Source organism: Notolabrus celidotus, chromosome 20, assembly GCF_009762535.1.
Source record: "Notolabrus celidotus isolate fNotCel1 chromosome 20, fNotCel1.pri, whole genome shotgun sequence".
NCBI lineage: Eukaryota > Metazoa > Chordata > Actinopteri > Labriformes > Labridae > Notolabrus > Notolabrus celidotus.
Window position 1 is genome coordinate 21,282,945 of NC_048291.1, and position 14,046 is coordinate 21,296,990.

At 38.7% G+C, this 14,046-nt stretch overlaps 1 long non-coding RNA gene across 1 annotated transcript; it reads left to right on the plus strand.

Moving 5' to 3' along the window:
* Positions 1-559: 559 nt before the first annotated feature.
* On the plus strand, positions 560-3,944 carry LOC117832457. Its single transcript, XR_004635185.1, has 3 exons — positions 560-754; positions 3,638-3,733; positions 3,895-3,944. It is a non-coding gene; the product is annotated as an uncharacterized LOC117832457 (long non-coding RNA).
* The last annotated feature ends 10,102 nt before the right edge of the window (positions 3,945-14,046 follow it).

Below are 14,046 nucleotides of genomic sequence, written 5' to 3' on the forward strand. Positions count from 1 at the left end.
TATTTTTTGCTATTGGGCTGGTGTCTTTCAGCAAGGGGTGGAAATCATTAGTTGACTTACACAGTAGTATATGGTAGGATAGGTGGTATGTGGCCCATGATAATAATATCACATTACAGCGATACTGCAATAATCAATATAGATTAAATAATGTACATTTTTATGCCTGTAGATTAAATTACAGAAAGGCACGCCTATGAATGAATACGCCTAAACAGTTAAGTGCTTGACTAGCATTACAACCTGTATGTAAGCTTGTTCTCATTTCATGCTCAAGTTTTAAAACACAACACACTTTTATTTTAACTTGTATGACTGAACCTGTAACAGTCACAGTTGTATATGCTGCAATGACAATAACTACAGCCAGGTCTCTTTTTGGTCTGCTTTCCATTTCTTTTTACTTCTGGAACATTTCTGCCGTATGAGCACCAAAGTCTTATGGAATTATGCTATTTTGCACCACACAGGAATGCATTCCCTACTTGTTGTCAATAACATGCCACAGAATCCTACATGAGAGTCACTCCCCATTTTAAGTCCAGAGTGCAACTCTCTCTGCAGACTAGAGTGCATCCTCCATCTTTCCTCTTGCCTCAGCATAAAAAGCTGGAAAAGCTTCTTCTGTCAGCCCATCTCTTAACTGCTTTCACTGCTGTCCAACATCATCGCACTGCCTTCTACTATCTCTGAACATCTTTTCACGTTCCCTTCACTGAAGCCCAACCAACAGGGAGTCATGAATAGTGATACGGTGAGTCAAATGTAAAGGGAAATCTGTTTGGAGTGCTGTATTTAGTGCTGTGGTATTGATTATCGTAACACACAAGAACATCAGAGCTAGCATATCTAGCAGTAGTCTGTGATATCTTGATTCTGCAACACCAGAGCAATCACACAATAGTGTAGGAAGTCGAATCGCAAATGTGGAAGCTATGAATTTTTTCAGTAGCCCACTAGGAAAGCAGAGGCTTTTTTGCTTCCTCTTTCTCAGGTTTGCAAGGTAAGAAGATGGCTAAATTATAAATGAATAGGCTAGGAAAATTGTGTTTTTCATTATGGGACCTTTAATAAAGAAATTAGACATGAGAAGGCAATTTTTAATTTAATAATATTAATTATTTTCCCCTATGTCTGTGATGCATCCTATCAATAAAGCCGCCAATGAGCAGCCTGTAGATAGCATCTGAGTGATGCTTCTCATATGACGTGCTAAGGCTCTATCCTGTTAGCCTGCATGCTTAAATGACATTCTGTGCCTGACAAGCACTGCTTAATGAGACAGAATGAATCGACAATTAGATACAAGATACATTTTTTAAAAATTGTAAAAGAAACAATATTTTTTATAACCCAGTCTCTATTGTTATAGTTTTCTCACTTTTATTCAGCCCTGCCATATGAATGTGCTCAACTATCAGTCTTTTAATCTTGAATTCTGTAACTAACAACTAAGATAGTGCATGAACACACAAATACAGAAATGAATTTTAAACAGGGTGCCATCTACTTCCCTTTAAAATGATAATGCATCTTTGCAAAAAGTAATGCTAGGGTAAAGATGAAAACCTGACAAAACTGGGAGCCTTCAAGCTTCTTATTTCTTTGAAGTTACTAAACTTACTTTAGCCAAGACAGCTGGCTGTCTAAAAAGAAGTCAAAACATAACCTTGCATGCTTTACATCTTTTTTCAATTAACACCACTATTGATAATTATGTAATTCCAACTTTGATAACCTTAAACAGGCACAAGTCTCCCTGTGTAGTCCTTGAATTTTGAAGTGCCAACAGAACATCCTCGTGTTCTGACTCTTGCTGCCAGGTGCAGCACACAAGTCATTTATTTTGAGTGAGAGAAAAACATGTTTGGAAACCTTCAGTTTGAGCTCCTTGAAGAAGTGAGGAAGCGTTGGTGTGTCTAAAAGAGAACGACATTCACTTCAAAGTCAAGCGGTGATCTCCTTCTGTGTCAAAGCACCGACAGAGACTTCAGCGAAAAGAAAGATCAGCAGCATACTTGTTCGCTGCTTTTTTTCTTTCTTTTGGTTACTCATCTCTTGGTAGTTACAAATAACTCAGGCACTTTAAACATATGCAAATTTGCTGGATTGTTACATTATGAAGAGCCCTTTTTCTATCTCAGGGAAATCCAATGCGAAGAGGATGTTTCCTGTTTTTTCTGTAAGATATTTATTTAGCTATTCACTGTAACTGAACATGTCCTAAACCATTGATTACAACTTTGATCTTGGAATCAATTCTTCCCCTCCTCTGAAGATAGAAATATACCCATGTCCCGCTCTACCAACCCTTTGATAACCTCCATCCTTTCTATCATGTTTCCTTTGCTTTCTCTGTATAAAGCAAAGTCCTGTACGTGAACTTCAAACTATAAATATTGTTGATAGACTGGTTTTAATGATTCAGTAGTCAAACAACTTTGATGCTGTAAGACACAAACGATGACAATTCAAGTGGAGCTCTCTCGAAGTCCTAGTTATGTCAACAACCATTAATAATCTCCTTGTATTTGGAACCATTCAGTGAAACTTGTCAAATATTTGAGATTGATTCCTTGGTTGCCCTCACATAGCTTTAGATTTCTTCCACCAATCACAATTCATTAAGCTGGGCCCACTTTATGTGCCGAAAGAGCAGATAAGCCTTGTTATATCTTTTACATTTATTCCTTAGATTTGGTGTGTGTGTTTGGAGTCTATAGATGTTAATTACTGCACTTGCATAAGAGGAGAACAGCTGAAATCTCAAATACAGTAAGTCATTTTCTCCAATATACCCAGGAAGCGACAGACTGCTTTAGTGTTGTATTTAAGGTGCATTAAAGCACCTGTAGAGAGTTTTAAGCTGGTTATGAAACAGATGGAAATCAACAGTGACGCCTCTTTATGATCCACAAAAAAAATCAATAGTGTCAAAAATATGACTGACGATTTCTGTATTGTTATTTTTATGCCTATAACCTGGGCACAAATTTCTCCTCATTTCACTTTTCGAATACCCCCTCTGGTTATTCAGTTTTTATCACTGGTTGGTCCTGACTGAAGGGGGGACAGTCATATGCCCCTCTCTTCACAGATAATCAATCTTTGCATGCAATATGTTATATTTGTTGGTATGGCTCTGTTCCTGGAGCTCCCTGCACTTCCATGTGCCTACGTGGAATGCCAAAGTCTGAGGTGGGTAGAGCACACCTCCCCTCTCTTCCATTTGCAAACATGAAAAGCCAAGGCAGGGAGAGCAGCAGCAAAAAAAACACTGAGGGTACAGAACTGAGGGGGCATCAGTGACGATACATATGACACTGGTAAATCAGACACAGCAGAAAAGGAAGAGCTGGGGTGGAGGTGGGTTGGAAAGTGGTTTGCAGGGGGAGCAGCAAGAGAAGGCAGGCAGAGGCAGTTTAAATATAATGCCAATTTTGCTATGTCAATTAGATTCATAGATGTAATCAGTTGAGCTGTCAGCTGATATGGGCCGCATCTCAATGCTAGTAGATGGCGCAAGTTCTCCTGCCTTACTGTCAATATATAACAAGCTTACTCTTTATGTCAGCTAGCAGCTATGTATCGTGAGGACCTATACGAAATGGTAACCAAGCATTCACTTATCTTGCAGCAAAAAATCAATGGAAAAGATGAAGAATGGATTGCGAGGATTACGTCAACCAACGGCTACCATAACTGAAGCTCACAGTATTTGATATACTATTAGGTGAATAAATGAACCAATAAAAATTATGTACTGGCTTTATATGAATGTGTTGGAGACTGTTGTTTCAGGAAAAATATCATACATTATTACCCGGCTTTTTGACGATCTCCCGGTTATGTAAGATGCTTGTGTTGTGACATTTGCCTCGTTTATTTTTTAAGGTGTGTGAACCGCAGTGCTGAGAGAAGAAGGAGAGCTGGATGAAGACAGTTTCAAGTTAAATCGACCGCAACAGGCAGATAAGAATCCATTGCCATGGAACGCTAACTGACTGGGAATCACTGGGACTATTTTTAAAAACTGTGTACATAAATCACTTTAAATCAGTAAACTAATCTTCTAATCAATGTTTTTTGACAACGTGTTTGTATTTTAAGTTAGTAGCCGGGTAATAGGCGGGATATGTATGGTTAGCAGGTTGTTATGGGAAAAATAATCCAGACAGTGTGAGAAAAGACCCCAACGCGAACCTACTAACCATACATTATCCCTTACTTATTTTCCTCAGTAAAATAAAAATAAATTTAAGTCTGTTTTTTCTCAAATGAGACTCTAGCTGTCACTGCTGTGGGTAGGTGTCAGACAGGATGATAAACAGAACAGTGAAGAAAAAGGCTTTTTTACATTTCCCACAGCAGATATTCACAGTCAGTGAAAGGTCAATAAAGAAGATGAGATGGATATGATTTTCAGACATCAGACAACACTATCTACATTTACTGGACAAACTAGATAAGACATGAGAGGTACTGCTTTGTCCACAGGGGGCGCCAAATTCAGCACAAACAAGGTTCTTCACTCAGGCTTCAATGCAACATTTTCTGCTTCACATTGCCTCATACATTGATGCATCTCTACAATGAAAGATTACGCGCGTTTTCTTTGAGGTTAAAATAGTTTTCTAAATATGCCAAGGTAAAATATCTCGTATAATAATCAAATAATCAAATCTAACGCAGTCAATGCAGAAGGAGAAATATTGGTGCGATCATACAGCTGTGGGCAGTAGTCTCTTTTTTTTAATATGACTTTGTGTTTTCATTCTAAGTTCTTTCTTATTGACATCCTTTAAAGTGAACTCACAACTTCAGCATGTTTTTTTTCCAGCTTACATAGAAACTTACCCTGAGGTTCCTTCGATTGATTGAAGAAGTTCCTTGTCTGTAATTTTTATTACATTCAACTATTTCTTCCTTTTCGTCAAACTTTTGTGTTTGGTTATTTATTAACCTTCCTCAAGTTAAAGCTGAATATTTTTGCTTCCTTGTCTCTTACATGTTGTTTTGATCAATATCTGTCTTATTCCCCCCTATTCTGTCTGTCTGTCTGTCAAGGTGTGGCTCACAATCACACACCTGCTGCACACCAGAGACCAATCGACTAATCAAGCTCCTGCAGTATGTACACCTCAGCTCCACAGCGAGAGTGTTCAGTTCTGCATGCGATACTTTGCTATGGCCACACAACTTTATACAAACTTTGGATTTGTGTCTCATTAAGGATTTAAGACAAACTTTTGGTCTCCCTCTTTCTTAGCATTCCAACTCCTCTCAGATTATTAGCTAGTGCACCTGAACCTGCCCAGCTTTAAGATCCTTCTCCTCCACAGCCTCAAACTCAACCTACCAACCTCACCGTAAAATAAATCTGATTGAACCTGCCTTCTGTCTGTTTTTGAGTCCTTACAAAACCTGACAGATACCATCTGTTTTCAATTTATATGCTCCCTAACTATCTCTTTACCATTCATTTAGCTCTAAGAAACAGATCTCTGTAGCTGAATATGTTGGAAAAACTCATGCACTTGCACTCTTGAACGTGTTAAAAATTGAATATAATCGCAATGGCCAATTCTGTGATGTTGTGAAGCTTGAAATATACATGTCAAACATTGCGACAAAAAAAAATCCACACATTTTTAATCTTTTTTTCATTTTTCAAATTAAATATTGATGTCTGTTTTCTTTCACTCTAAAAAAAATCAGTGAAGAAACATGCTCACAGATGCTTTTCTTTCACCTCAGAGCTTACAGCCTCAGACTGAAACCCTGTGAGGAAGAGTCAGACATCTGGCTGGAGTGAGCAGCAAATATCTTAAAATATTTAATGTGTTGTGGGCTGCTGCAAAGGGGGAGATGGCGAGAGACAAGAGAAGAGAAGGAGTCCGACTGACGCTGAATGAATGCGCCCATTTTCTCTGAAAGCATGAAAGTGATGATACAATGGAAATGCTTTGATAAGTCTCATTACAATGAACCAGAGCCATTGTGATTGCAAAGAGCTACGCTACAATCTATGATAATTTACCTCGGAGAATGTATCCCAGGCAGGCAGAGGCAATCTCAGCGGCTATGCATTTGCTCTGATTCTTGTCTCCTGTTCTCCAAAGTAAGGCCATTAGTTCCACATTTACAGAGATTTTTTTTACAAGAATGATTCGCCTTTTTTTTTTTTGCGGAAATGCCTTCGCATTAACAGTCAATGAGGCATTATATCAGCCGAGCACGTCCTCTATCCATGTTTATAGCAGTGATGGCATTTTATTCACACCCCGAAAACAATCATGACAGCTTAATGGTTCCATTTCATTAGAGATGCCTTCATAAATCTCAGACTTACATTAATAATTACAACTGAATAAGCAACACAGGCGTACAGTATTGATCAAGAGGCCGAACAGAAGCATTAGTCTTATAATATAGCTGCAACACCGGGACTATGAGATGTTTAAATACTGCAGCTCTCTTGACACCTTTTTGTTGCCTCTTCATGTACCTGAGGTGGTCGGGAATATGAAATCAAGATAATGAGCACAATATCCAGGCTTCCAGTAGGTGAAAAAAGATGCACTTTTATGAGAAACAAGTGAATGATAGCTGAGTGGCTCTCATTGCATTCAGATTACCAACATCTTTAGCTTTTGTCCCCACACACAAGTATTTAAGATTACCCCCTGCATTTATTTTGGCCTCCTCATGGGAAAGGAAAAGTTTCGTGATCTTATCGTTGTCGTCCCGATTCAGCATTAATGACAAAAATGGTGAGAGTTAAGATAATTGGTGGTCATTTGGCAAAGCTTCCCATGCTCCCTGTGCTCTCCTGAACACACCGTTGGGCACATTTCCTTGGCTGAGTAAGGAGCTAATTATCCGAGTCACAGAGTTAGACTGACTGTATGTATTAGAGGTTCAGGAGAGGGTGTCTGAATCACAGAGGAAGGCAATTCAGCGTACAGGACTGCAGCTAAAGAGCCCCCAGAGGAAAAGAAGGGGTGTGTAGTTATAAGGTTATAAAAAATATTTAAGGTAGCTGGCAGAGAGTGGTCCTCTGCCAATAATTCTATGACTTGCAGCCTCCAAATCCTTAAGAATGATGCCGTTAAATCTGAAAGCATTTAAGTGATGACAATGGAAAGACTTTAAATGTTATTTCAATGAAACAGATCAATCAGTTAAATCGCATTTGAACATAATACTGTAAGCTGACATGTCACATGCTCCCAATATTACGGCAATCCATCATATTCAAATGATAGATTTTTCTTGGGAGTCACACCCATGGTTGGATACGCTAGCGCTGGTAAAACATTGGACCTCAGTGTTCCAGGTTAAATGTCGTATGAATGTGGGTTTACCATAGACTGTATATATAATGGACAGCGTCGCTCCACCTTTTCCCATTGTACGGTTTTGAAGCCAAAACATCCCATTCCAGAAAGCTGACATCTTGCAGACACACCGCGTATTCTAACCTGCGGTCAGTCTGCATTGCGCATGTGCACCCTTTTCTTTGGAACATAACATTGTTGCGTTGTTTTACCCTGATACAGTGATGCTATTTTTTGATTGGCTGTTGGATAGCTTTATTTCTTTCTTTCTTTTTGATTAGCTGGTGCATGGCAAGCTCATTCTAAACTCTACAGGACACCCACTTGATTCCTGCCTGTTCCACAGTTTAAGGAAAAACGGGGAAACTTGGTTGCCGTTGTCCTAGTAATTATTCTGCATTAGAAATACAAGGTGTGGCGTGTGAGTGTGTGAACAGGTCGAAATGTGTGTGAGAGCCCTGGTGTTGTGATATTTTGTACATTTATGCTAAATCTACGTAGCTTTTCATCCACGTAGTCTATAGCTTAGCATCAGGTTATCTTAGCTTAACAAAAAAAGACTTGAGACGGAGGAGCCGCTTGCCCCGCTCTGTCCCAGAGTGAAAGATAACCTGCCAACTCGCACCTCTCAAGTTGCCACTAATCAACACTTTGTCTTTCATTGAGATTAAAAGTGTGATATACAAAGTGCGTAAACAGTTTGAGCTTCACAGGGTGTTATACTTCATACATTTGGTCCCAACCAGGGAATAGACATGACAGTTACATGCACTTTTTCAAAGTTCCTGTCAAGAAACTATTGCTAGAAGATAAAATACCAGCAGTGAAAACTACAGGATTTCAAATTGTGCCTTTTCTGATTAATTATGTTGTAACAAAGAGAGAAAGAGGCATTAAAGAGTGTTAAATGGTACCAATGTACTTCTTTCAAGCAAAAGTACATTCATTTTTCTGTTGCAAGAGAACCATGAAATGCAAATCCCTTCCTGCACATGTAACAATATGTTTGTTGCTACCCTGAGGGCGGCTACCGACCAACAAACTGACCGCTGCTGTTTCCCGGGAGCTGGTATGCATTTTTCACCACCACTGCTTAATTAGTCGACTGTGTGCCTGGAGACCTATTCTGCACTTGACCTTTGTGAAGGTAAGGCAAGCAGCACATGTTCAACAGACCAGAGGAAATGAGATGAGGGGAAAGGTTTCCACTTTGGTTAGTTCTGTGTGTGTGCATGTGTGTGTGTATATAAATACAGTGGGTGTTCATGTGTAGCTCTGTTTTCCCTGAGAACGCACGGCTACTTGAGCGGGAATCTTTTCATTAGTGTGACACGGGTTGTGAGGCTATGTCACAGACACGGCAATGACACATCCTGAGAAAATACAGAGAAGCATCCACAGAGAATGCAAAATGAAGATTTTTGGTTAATTCAGAGAGCAGCTTGAGGTTTGATACACAAGGATAGAACTTGTTCTGGGAGAAACCTCAGGGAGCGGTGACATAATGAAAAGGCGCAATGATGCAGGTAGAGGTTAGCTCACATGCCATTTTGGTATTTAATGAGATTTCCTCTGGAGGGGTTTCTGGCTGCCAAGTGTAAAATCAACTAAAGGGAAGTCTGCTCTTCTCATTGTCCACTGGAAAAAGGAACATCCTCATTATCCTCCACAGCTTTACCTTATTACAGGGGACAAGGAGATGTCTGGATTCAAATCCTTCAACACTGGAGGCAAAGGGTGAACTCTTCTTGAGGAAATTATACAATCCAGTGCAAAACAAGCTAAATATAGCAGCATTACATATAGATATGATATAATAAAATACATTTCTCTTTGGATTTTGCGTTTGATTTTTTTTTGTTATTCGTGCATTTCTTTGAAGCACGAATAGTGACTGTGTTTTCTGGGACACGGCCCATTCGCAGCTCTTTTTCTTTAGATTTTGTCTCCACAAAACAGAGATTACAGACACAGGTTTGTAATGTGTGTGTGATGTTTCAGTGTTGGAGCCTCAGTAGAATTTCAATTGATTTTCAAGGCAGGACTTATAAAAAAAAAAAACCTCCACAATTTTGTAGTCTGTAAAAAGAGGTCGCAAAACACATATCTGAATGCTGCTTTATTATTTCTCTCCTTTTAATGAGAGAGTGAAAAAAGTACTTCATGGTAATTGATTTTATTGTGTACTGTTAGACATTTCTGATGAGTGGCAGAGGTGAATTTTACCTCAGAGTCTTTCAAAGTTCATGACATTTACAATAGCTTCTATGGTATTTACGTTGAAGGTTAGAATGGTCAGTCAGACAGCTTGTAGTTGCACAATGAACACGTCCTTCCTTTTATAATGAAGTGCTGATACATTATACACATGAATGAACACTGTTTTCATTACCAAGGCTCGAGTATGACCCTACAGGTGTAGGCCACCTTCACTGCTGCAGGGAAGTATAAAAGTTATATGGGAACAAGCACTCAGGGAAAAGATGTGCAGAACTAAAGGAGCTACTAACCATAGACTTTTCTGGAGTCTCTGAGATCCCTTGTCTCGTAGGTTCCCTGAGTAGCTGCTGAAGGTGGCCTGCTACTGTGGACGTTCCAGACTACAGCTGCCATGGACATGCCAGCGGCTACAACTGCTACTATCTGTCTCACCACTATCATCTCTCTCTCTTTTCATCTCCTCTATCCCTCTTTTCAACCCCAACTCGGTAGAGGCAGGTGGCTGTCTAAGATGAGTCTTGTTCTGCTCGAGGTTTCTGCTTGTTAAAGGAAGTTTGTCCTTGCCACTGTAACTTGCTAACTAGCTAAATGCTAATGGTCTTATTCTGTCTTGATGTTGGGTCTTTGTTGATAATACAGTTACAGAGTACGGTCTAGACCTGCTCTGTTTGTAAAAGTGTTATATAGCGCCACATTTGTTATGATGTGGCGCTATATAAATAAATATTGATTGCTTGAAGTATATCAGGGATTCAGCCATCGCCAGTTACATCCCAATGAGAGGGAACACACTTCCTATACTCTCCAGCAGCCAAAACTTAACCCTCCTGTTACCCTCAAATTTACTAACATATTGTATCCTTGGGGTCAATTTGACCCCTGCAATTGAAACCTCCAGAAACTGATTGTTACCCAGGTTTATGTTTCAGGTACTTTATATTTCTTTTAGGTTATGAAAATGTATGTTATAGTGACCTCAATATCATCCAACTCAACTAAAACAAATGTATGTAAAATGTTGAATGTCTTATGTTTTATACAGCTAAAACAACCTGGGGTCAAATTGACCCCAAGGAACTCTGATGCCTAATGTTTTTTTTCACAGGAAATTGGAACATATCAACATTTTAAGTTTTCCCAGTTGTCCCAACTAAATGAGGAAAAGTCATGAAATATGAAGCCAAATGATGTTAGTCATCCATTTAGAGACGTTAAACATTGAATGGGGTCCAATTGACCCAAAGGATAATAGGAGGGTTACAAATAAATGCAAAAATCTGACTACTTTAGCTTTTATCTAGCTATGACTTTCCAGATTAATGCTATTTTTTAAATTAGCTTTGCTCTGCTGTAGTGAACATCTTTTAAAATGGATTCTACCACACGCCACTCATTTATTTAGGTTTTAATCTTTCATTTTATTTTAACCATTATTTTTACTATTATTTCTTTCTACATCCTAATTTTTTACCTGTTTTTTTAAAATGTATTCATCATTTTTCAATCACATTTTACTCCTATCTTGTAGATATAACACACTTTTTGTTCAAGCACTCCTTTTTTGTTTTTACATGCATTTAATATTCCATGTCAGGTACTTTGGTAGTGCCTGACATCACAAACAAGTAGAGTTTGTGATGATAGTCTTATAACTCAGGTACAGGTACCCCCAAAAAGAAGAAGTTTTATATAAGGGGTTGTATGCTACAATAGCACATCAAAGTATTCTTTCAGTATCATACGGTGGCAGCGGTAAGGGATTTTTTTTTCTCAGTGCCATGTCATAACGCCCTAGGCATTCTTGAGGAAAAATTATAATTAACTGAGCTGAGATAAACTTAAGCGTATTGCTTTAACTGGGACGTCTGCTGATGGCTCACTCAGTAGCAGGCAGCTGCAAACAGCATTGGCAGGTTTATCAAATTATACGGAGAATATCATAAAACACACACTCCCGCTGCAACAGTAGAGTTGTGACGCAGGTGAATATCTCATTCCCTAATATGAAAGGTCACATTGTCACAACTTTGCTCATAAGTCTAAGTGTAACTGGATAAGACTGCTCCATGCAAAGTCCTGCAGTCGTTAAATAAGTAATGGCAATGTCACACCAATGGAGGAAGTCACTCTTTCATTATTACCATATTAGTCTGTTTCAGCCACTGTGCTGTACTTGGATTATCATATCATCTTTTAATAAATAGTATCAATGAACCTGCTTAAGAAATGTTAAAGTAATGGATTTGTTATATGTATGGAATTTAGAGAGTAGTCACTTTATCAGCTGCTATCCCCTGGAGAAAGAGTTATTATTTGCATTTCATCTACACTGTGAAATTATTACAGTTTTAGCTGTTAATATTGGTGATTCACATATTCCTTGGAAGACAAGTCTGTTTTCAATTTTCATAATATAATATAATATATAATACACTTCCTATGAGAGCAGTTTTAATGTTCCAGATTGCCCTGCAGAAAGTGTATTGCATTGCTTCATATCATATCTCTTTATCCTATTGTTTCACGTCGTAATGTATCTGATTGTATTGTATCAGAATGGGGTGTATCATATTGTATCGTAAAGCATCGTATTGTATCCTGTTATGACGTACCGTGCCATACCAAATTGTATTGTATAATGTTGTATCGTATCCTATTGCATTGTACCAGATGTATCTTATGGTACCTTACCATTCTGTATTGTATTACATTGTATTGTTTCTTACATTGTATCATATCTTAATGTATCATATTGTAATATACATTATTACCCAACTGTCTTACTGATCATCCGGCTGTGTAAGATGCTTGATTCGATAGGTTAAAACCCTTGACAACAGTTATTATCCTTCCCAGTTAGGACTCTATTTCCCATAACTGCCTGCATACATTATCCCTTCCGTACAGTACTGTGTTGTATCATATAATTTGAACCATACAATATTGTATCGTACCATAACAAACAATACTGTATTGTATCGTGTTGTAGCCGAATGTGAGGTTTCAATAGTTCCATGTCGTAGTGTGTTGTTTTTCATCATTTCTTATTGTCATATCATAGCGTGTTGTGTTGTACTGTATCGTATGGAGCGCTGCTTGCAAGCTAGTTCAGGCAGACAACTCGAGCTGCGCTCATTCATACTGACACGTCATCACCTCTCTATCAGCTGATCTCAACATCCTCTTTCGCGGTCTATTTAAACTGCAGGTCTCCCTGTCTCTGCCTCTGCTTGCCAGTGCTCCTGCTGTCCTGTTCAGTGCTGTGTGAAAGTTCGTCCCCACCTCCTCCCCGACTTCCACTTGCAGGCTCCGAGGGGGTTAAGCCTATCTCATTACTCCTATTGTCTGCATTTAAATAATCTACGAGGAGTAAATGAAGTTCGGAGCCCACACGCCAAACACAATACTGTATGCTGCATAAACTTATTTAAGTAAACGTGAGTTGTCTGACTGAAATTGTATTATGTCATATCACATTGGATCGTATTGTAACACATCTTATCGTATCGTATGAAAATGTTGTTCTGAGGTTGTAATGTATTGTGTTTTTTAACAATACTTTAAAGATCAGAGTTAATCTTTCTTAAGTTTGTGTCAGTGGTTGGTCAGATCCCAACCATTTTGCCATATCAATGAAAATAACTTCAAATTTCCCTGCTGCTTCTTTTCTTCCAACAAACAAATAGATGTATTGTAAGCAAAAATCACTAAGTGTGTCAGTGCCTTTGAAACAGATCAAGAGACCTGATATGAGAAGAACATCTCAGAGTAATTAGTCTCTGTAATTAATTGAATATTAAGCCAAGAAGCAACATGCCAGCTCTTGCAGTTTCAGCAGCTTTGGAAGGTCATGTTCGAGTGAGTTCACAATGAAAGTCAAATCTAAAGCTGTATTCATACAGGACACAAATATTACCCTGGGACTTCATTTGAAATAACCGCAGAGGTGTGCTAATCTCACATCTTTAATCTGTCTACTGTGCATTTGCTGCCATATTTCCAGAAGACAGATACGTCCAGCATAAATTAGCATTTCATCAGTTTGGTGTTATATTTTTATGTGTACTTTTTCACACATATTCTATGGTTGTCTGCCTTTTTCCCTTTTGTGTCGAGAATTTTTGGAGGCTTCAGTGGAAATTATTAATGACAACTCTGATTGCCTTCAGGGCGTGAATTTAGGAGGTAATCTAGCTGCTTGCATGGAGGCCCATTTAGAGGGAGCACGATCACATCCATCAAGAGAGGAATTTGAAAGTGAATGAGATCAATGACATGCATGGCAGCGTTCTGTTCAGGGAGTTTTATCTTTCAACAGACTCACTACAAAACATCTTTAAAAAAGTATGTTATGTATTCCTGGAAGTTTAGCTTGGAGAGAATGGCATGTTCAAATTTGCAGGTAAAACTCAAATCCCATAAGGTATGGATGTAACTGCAGGCCAACTCTTTTCTTAGAGACTCTGCTTTTACTATCTGTTTAACA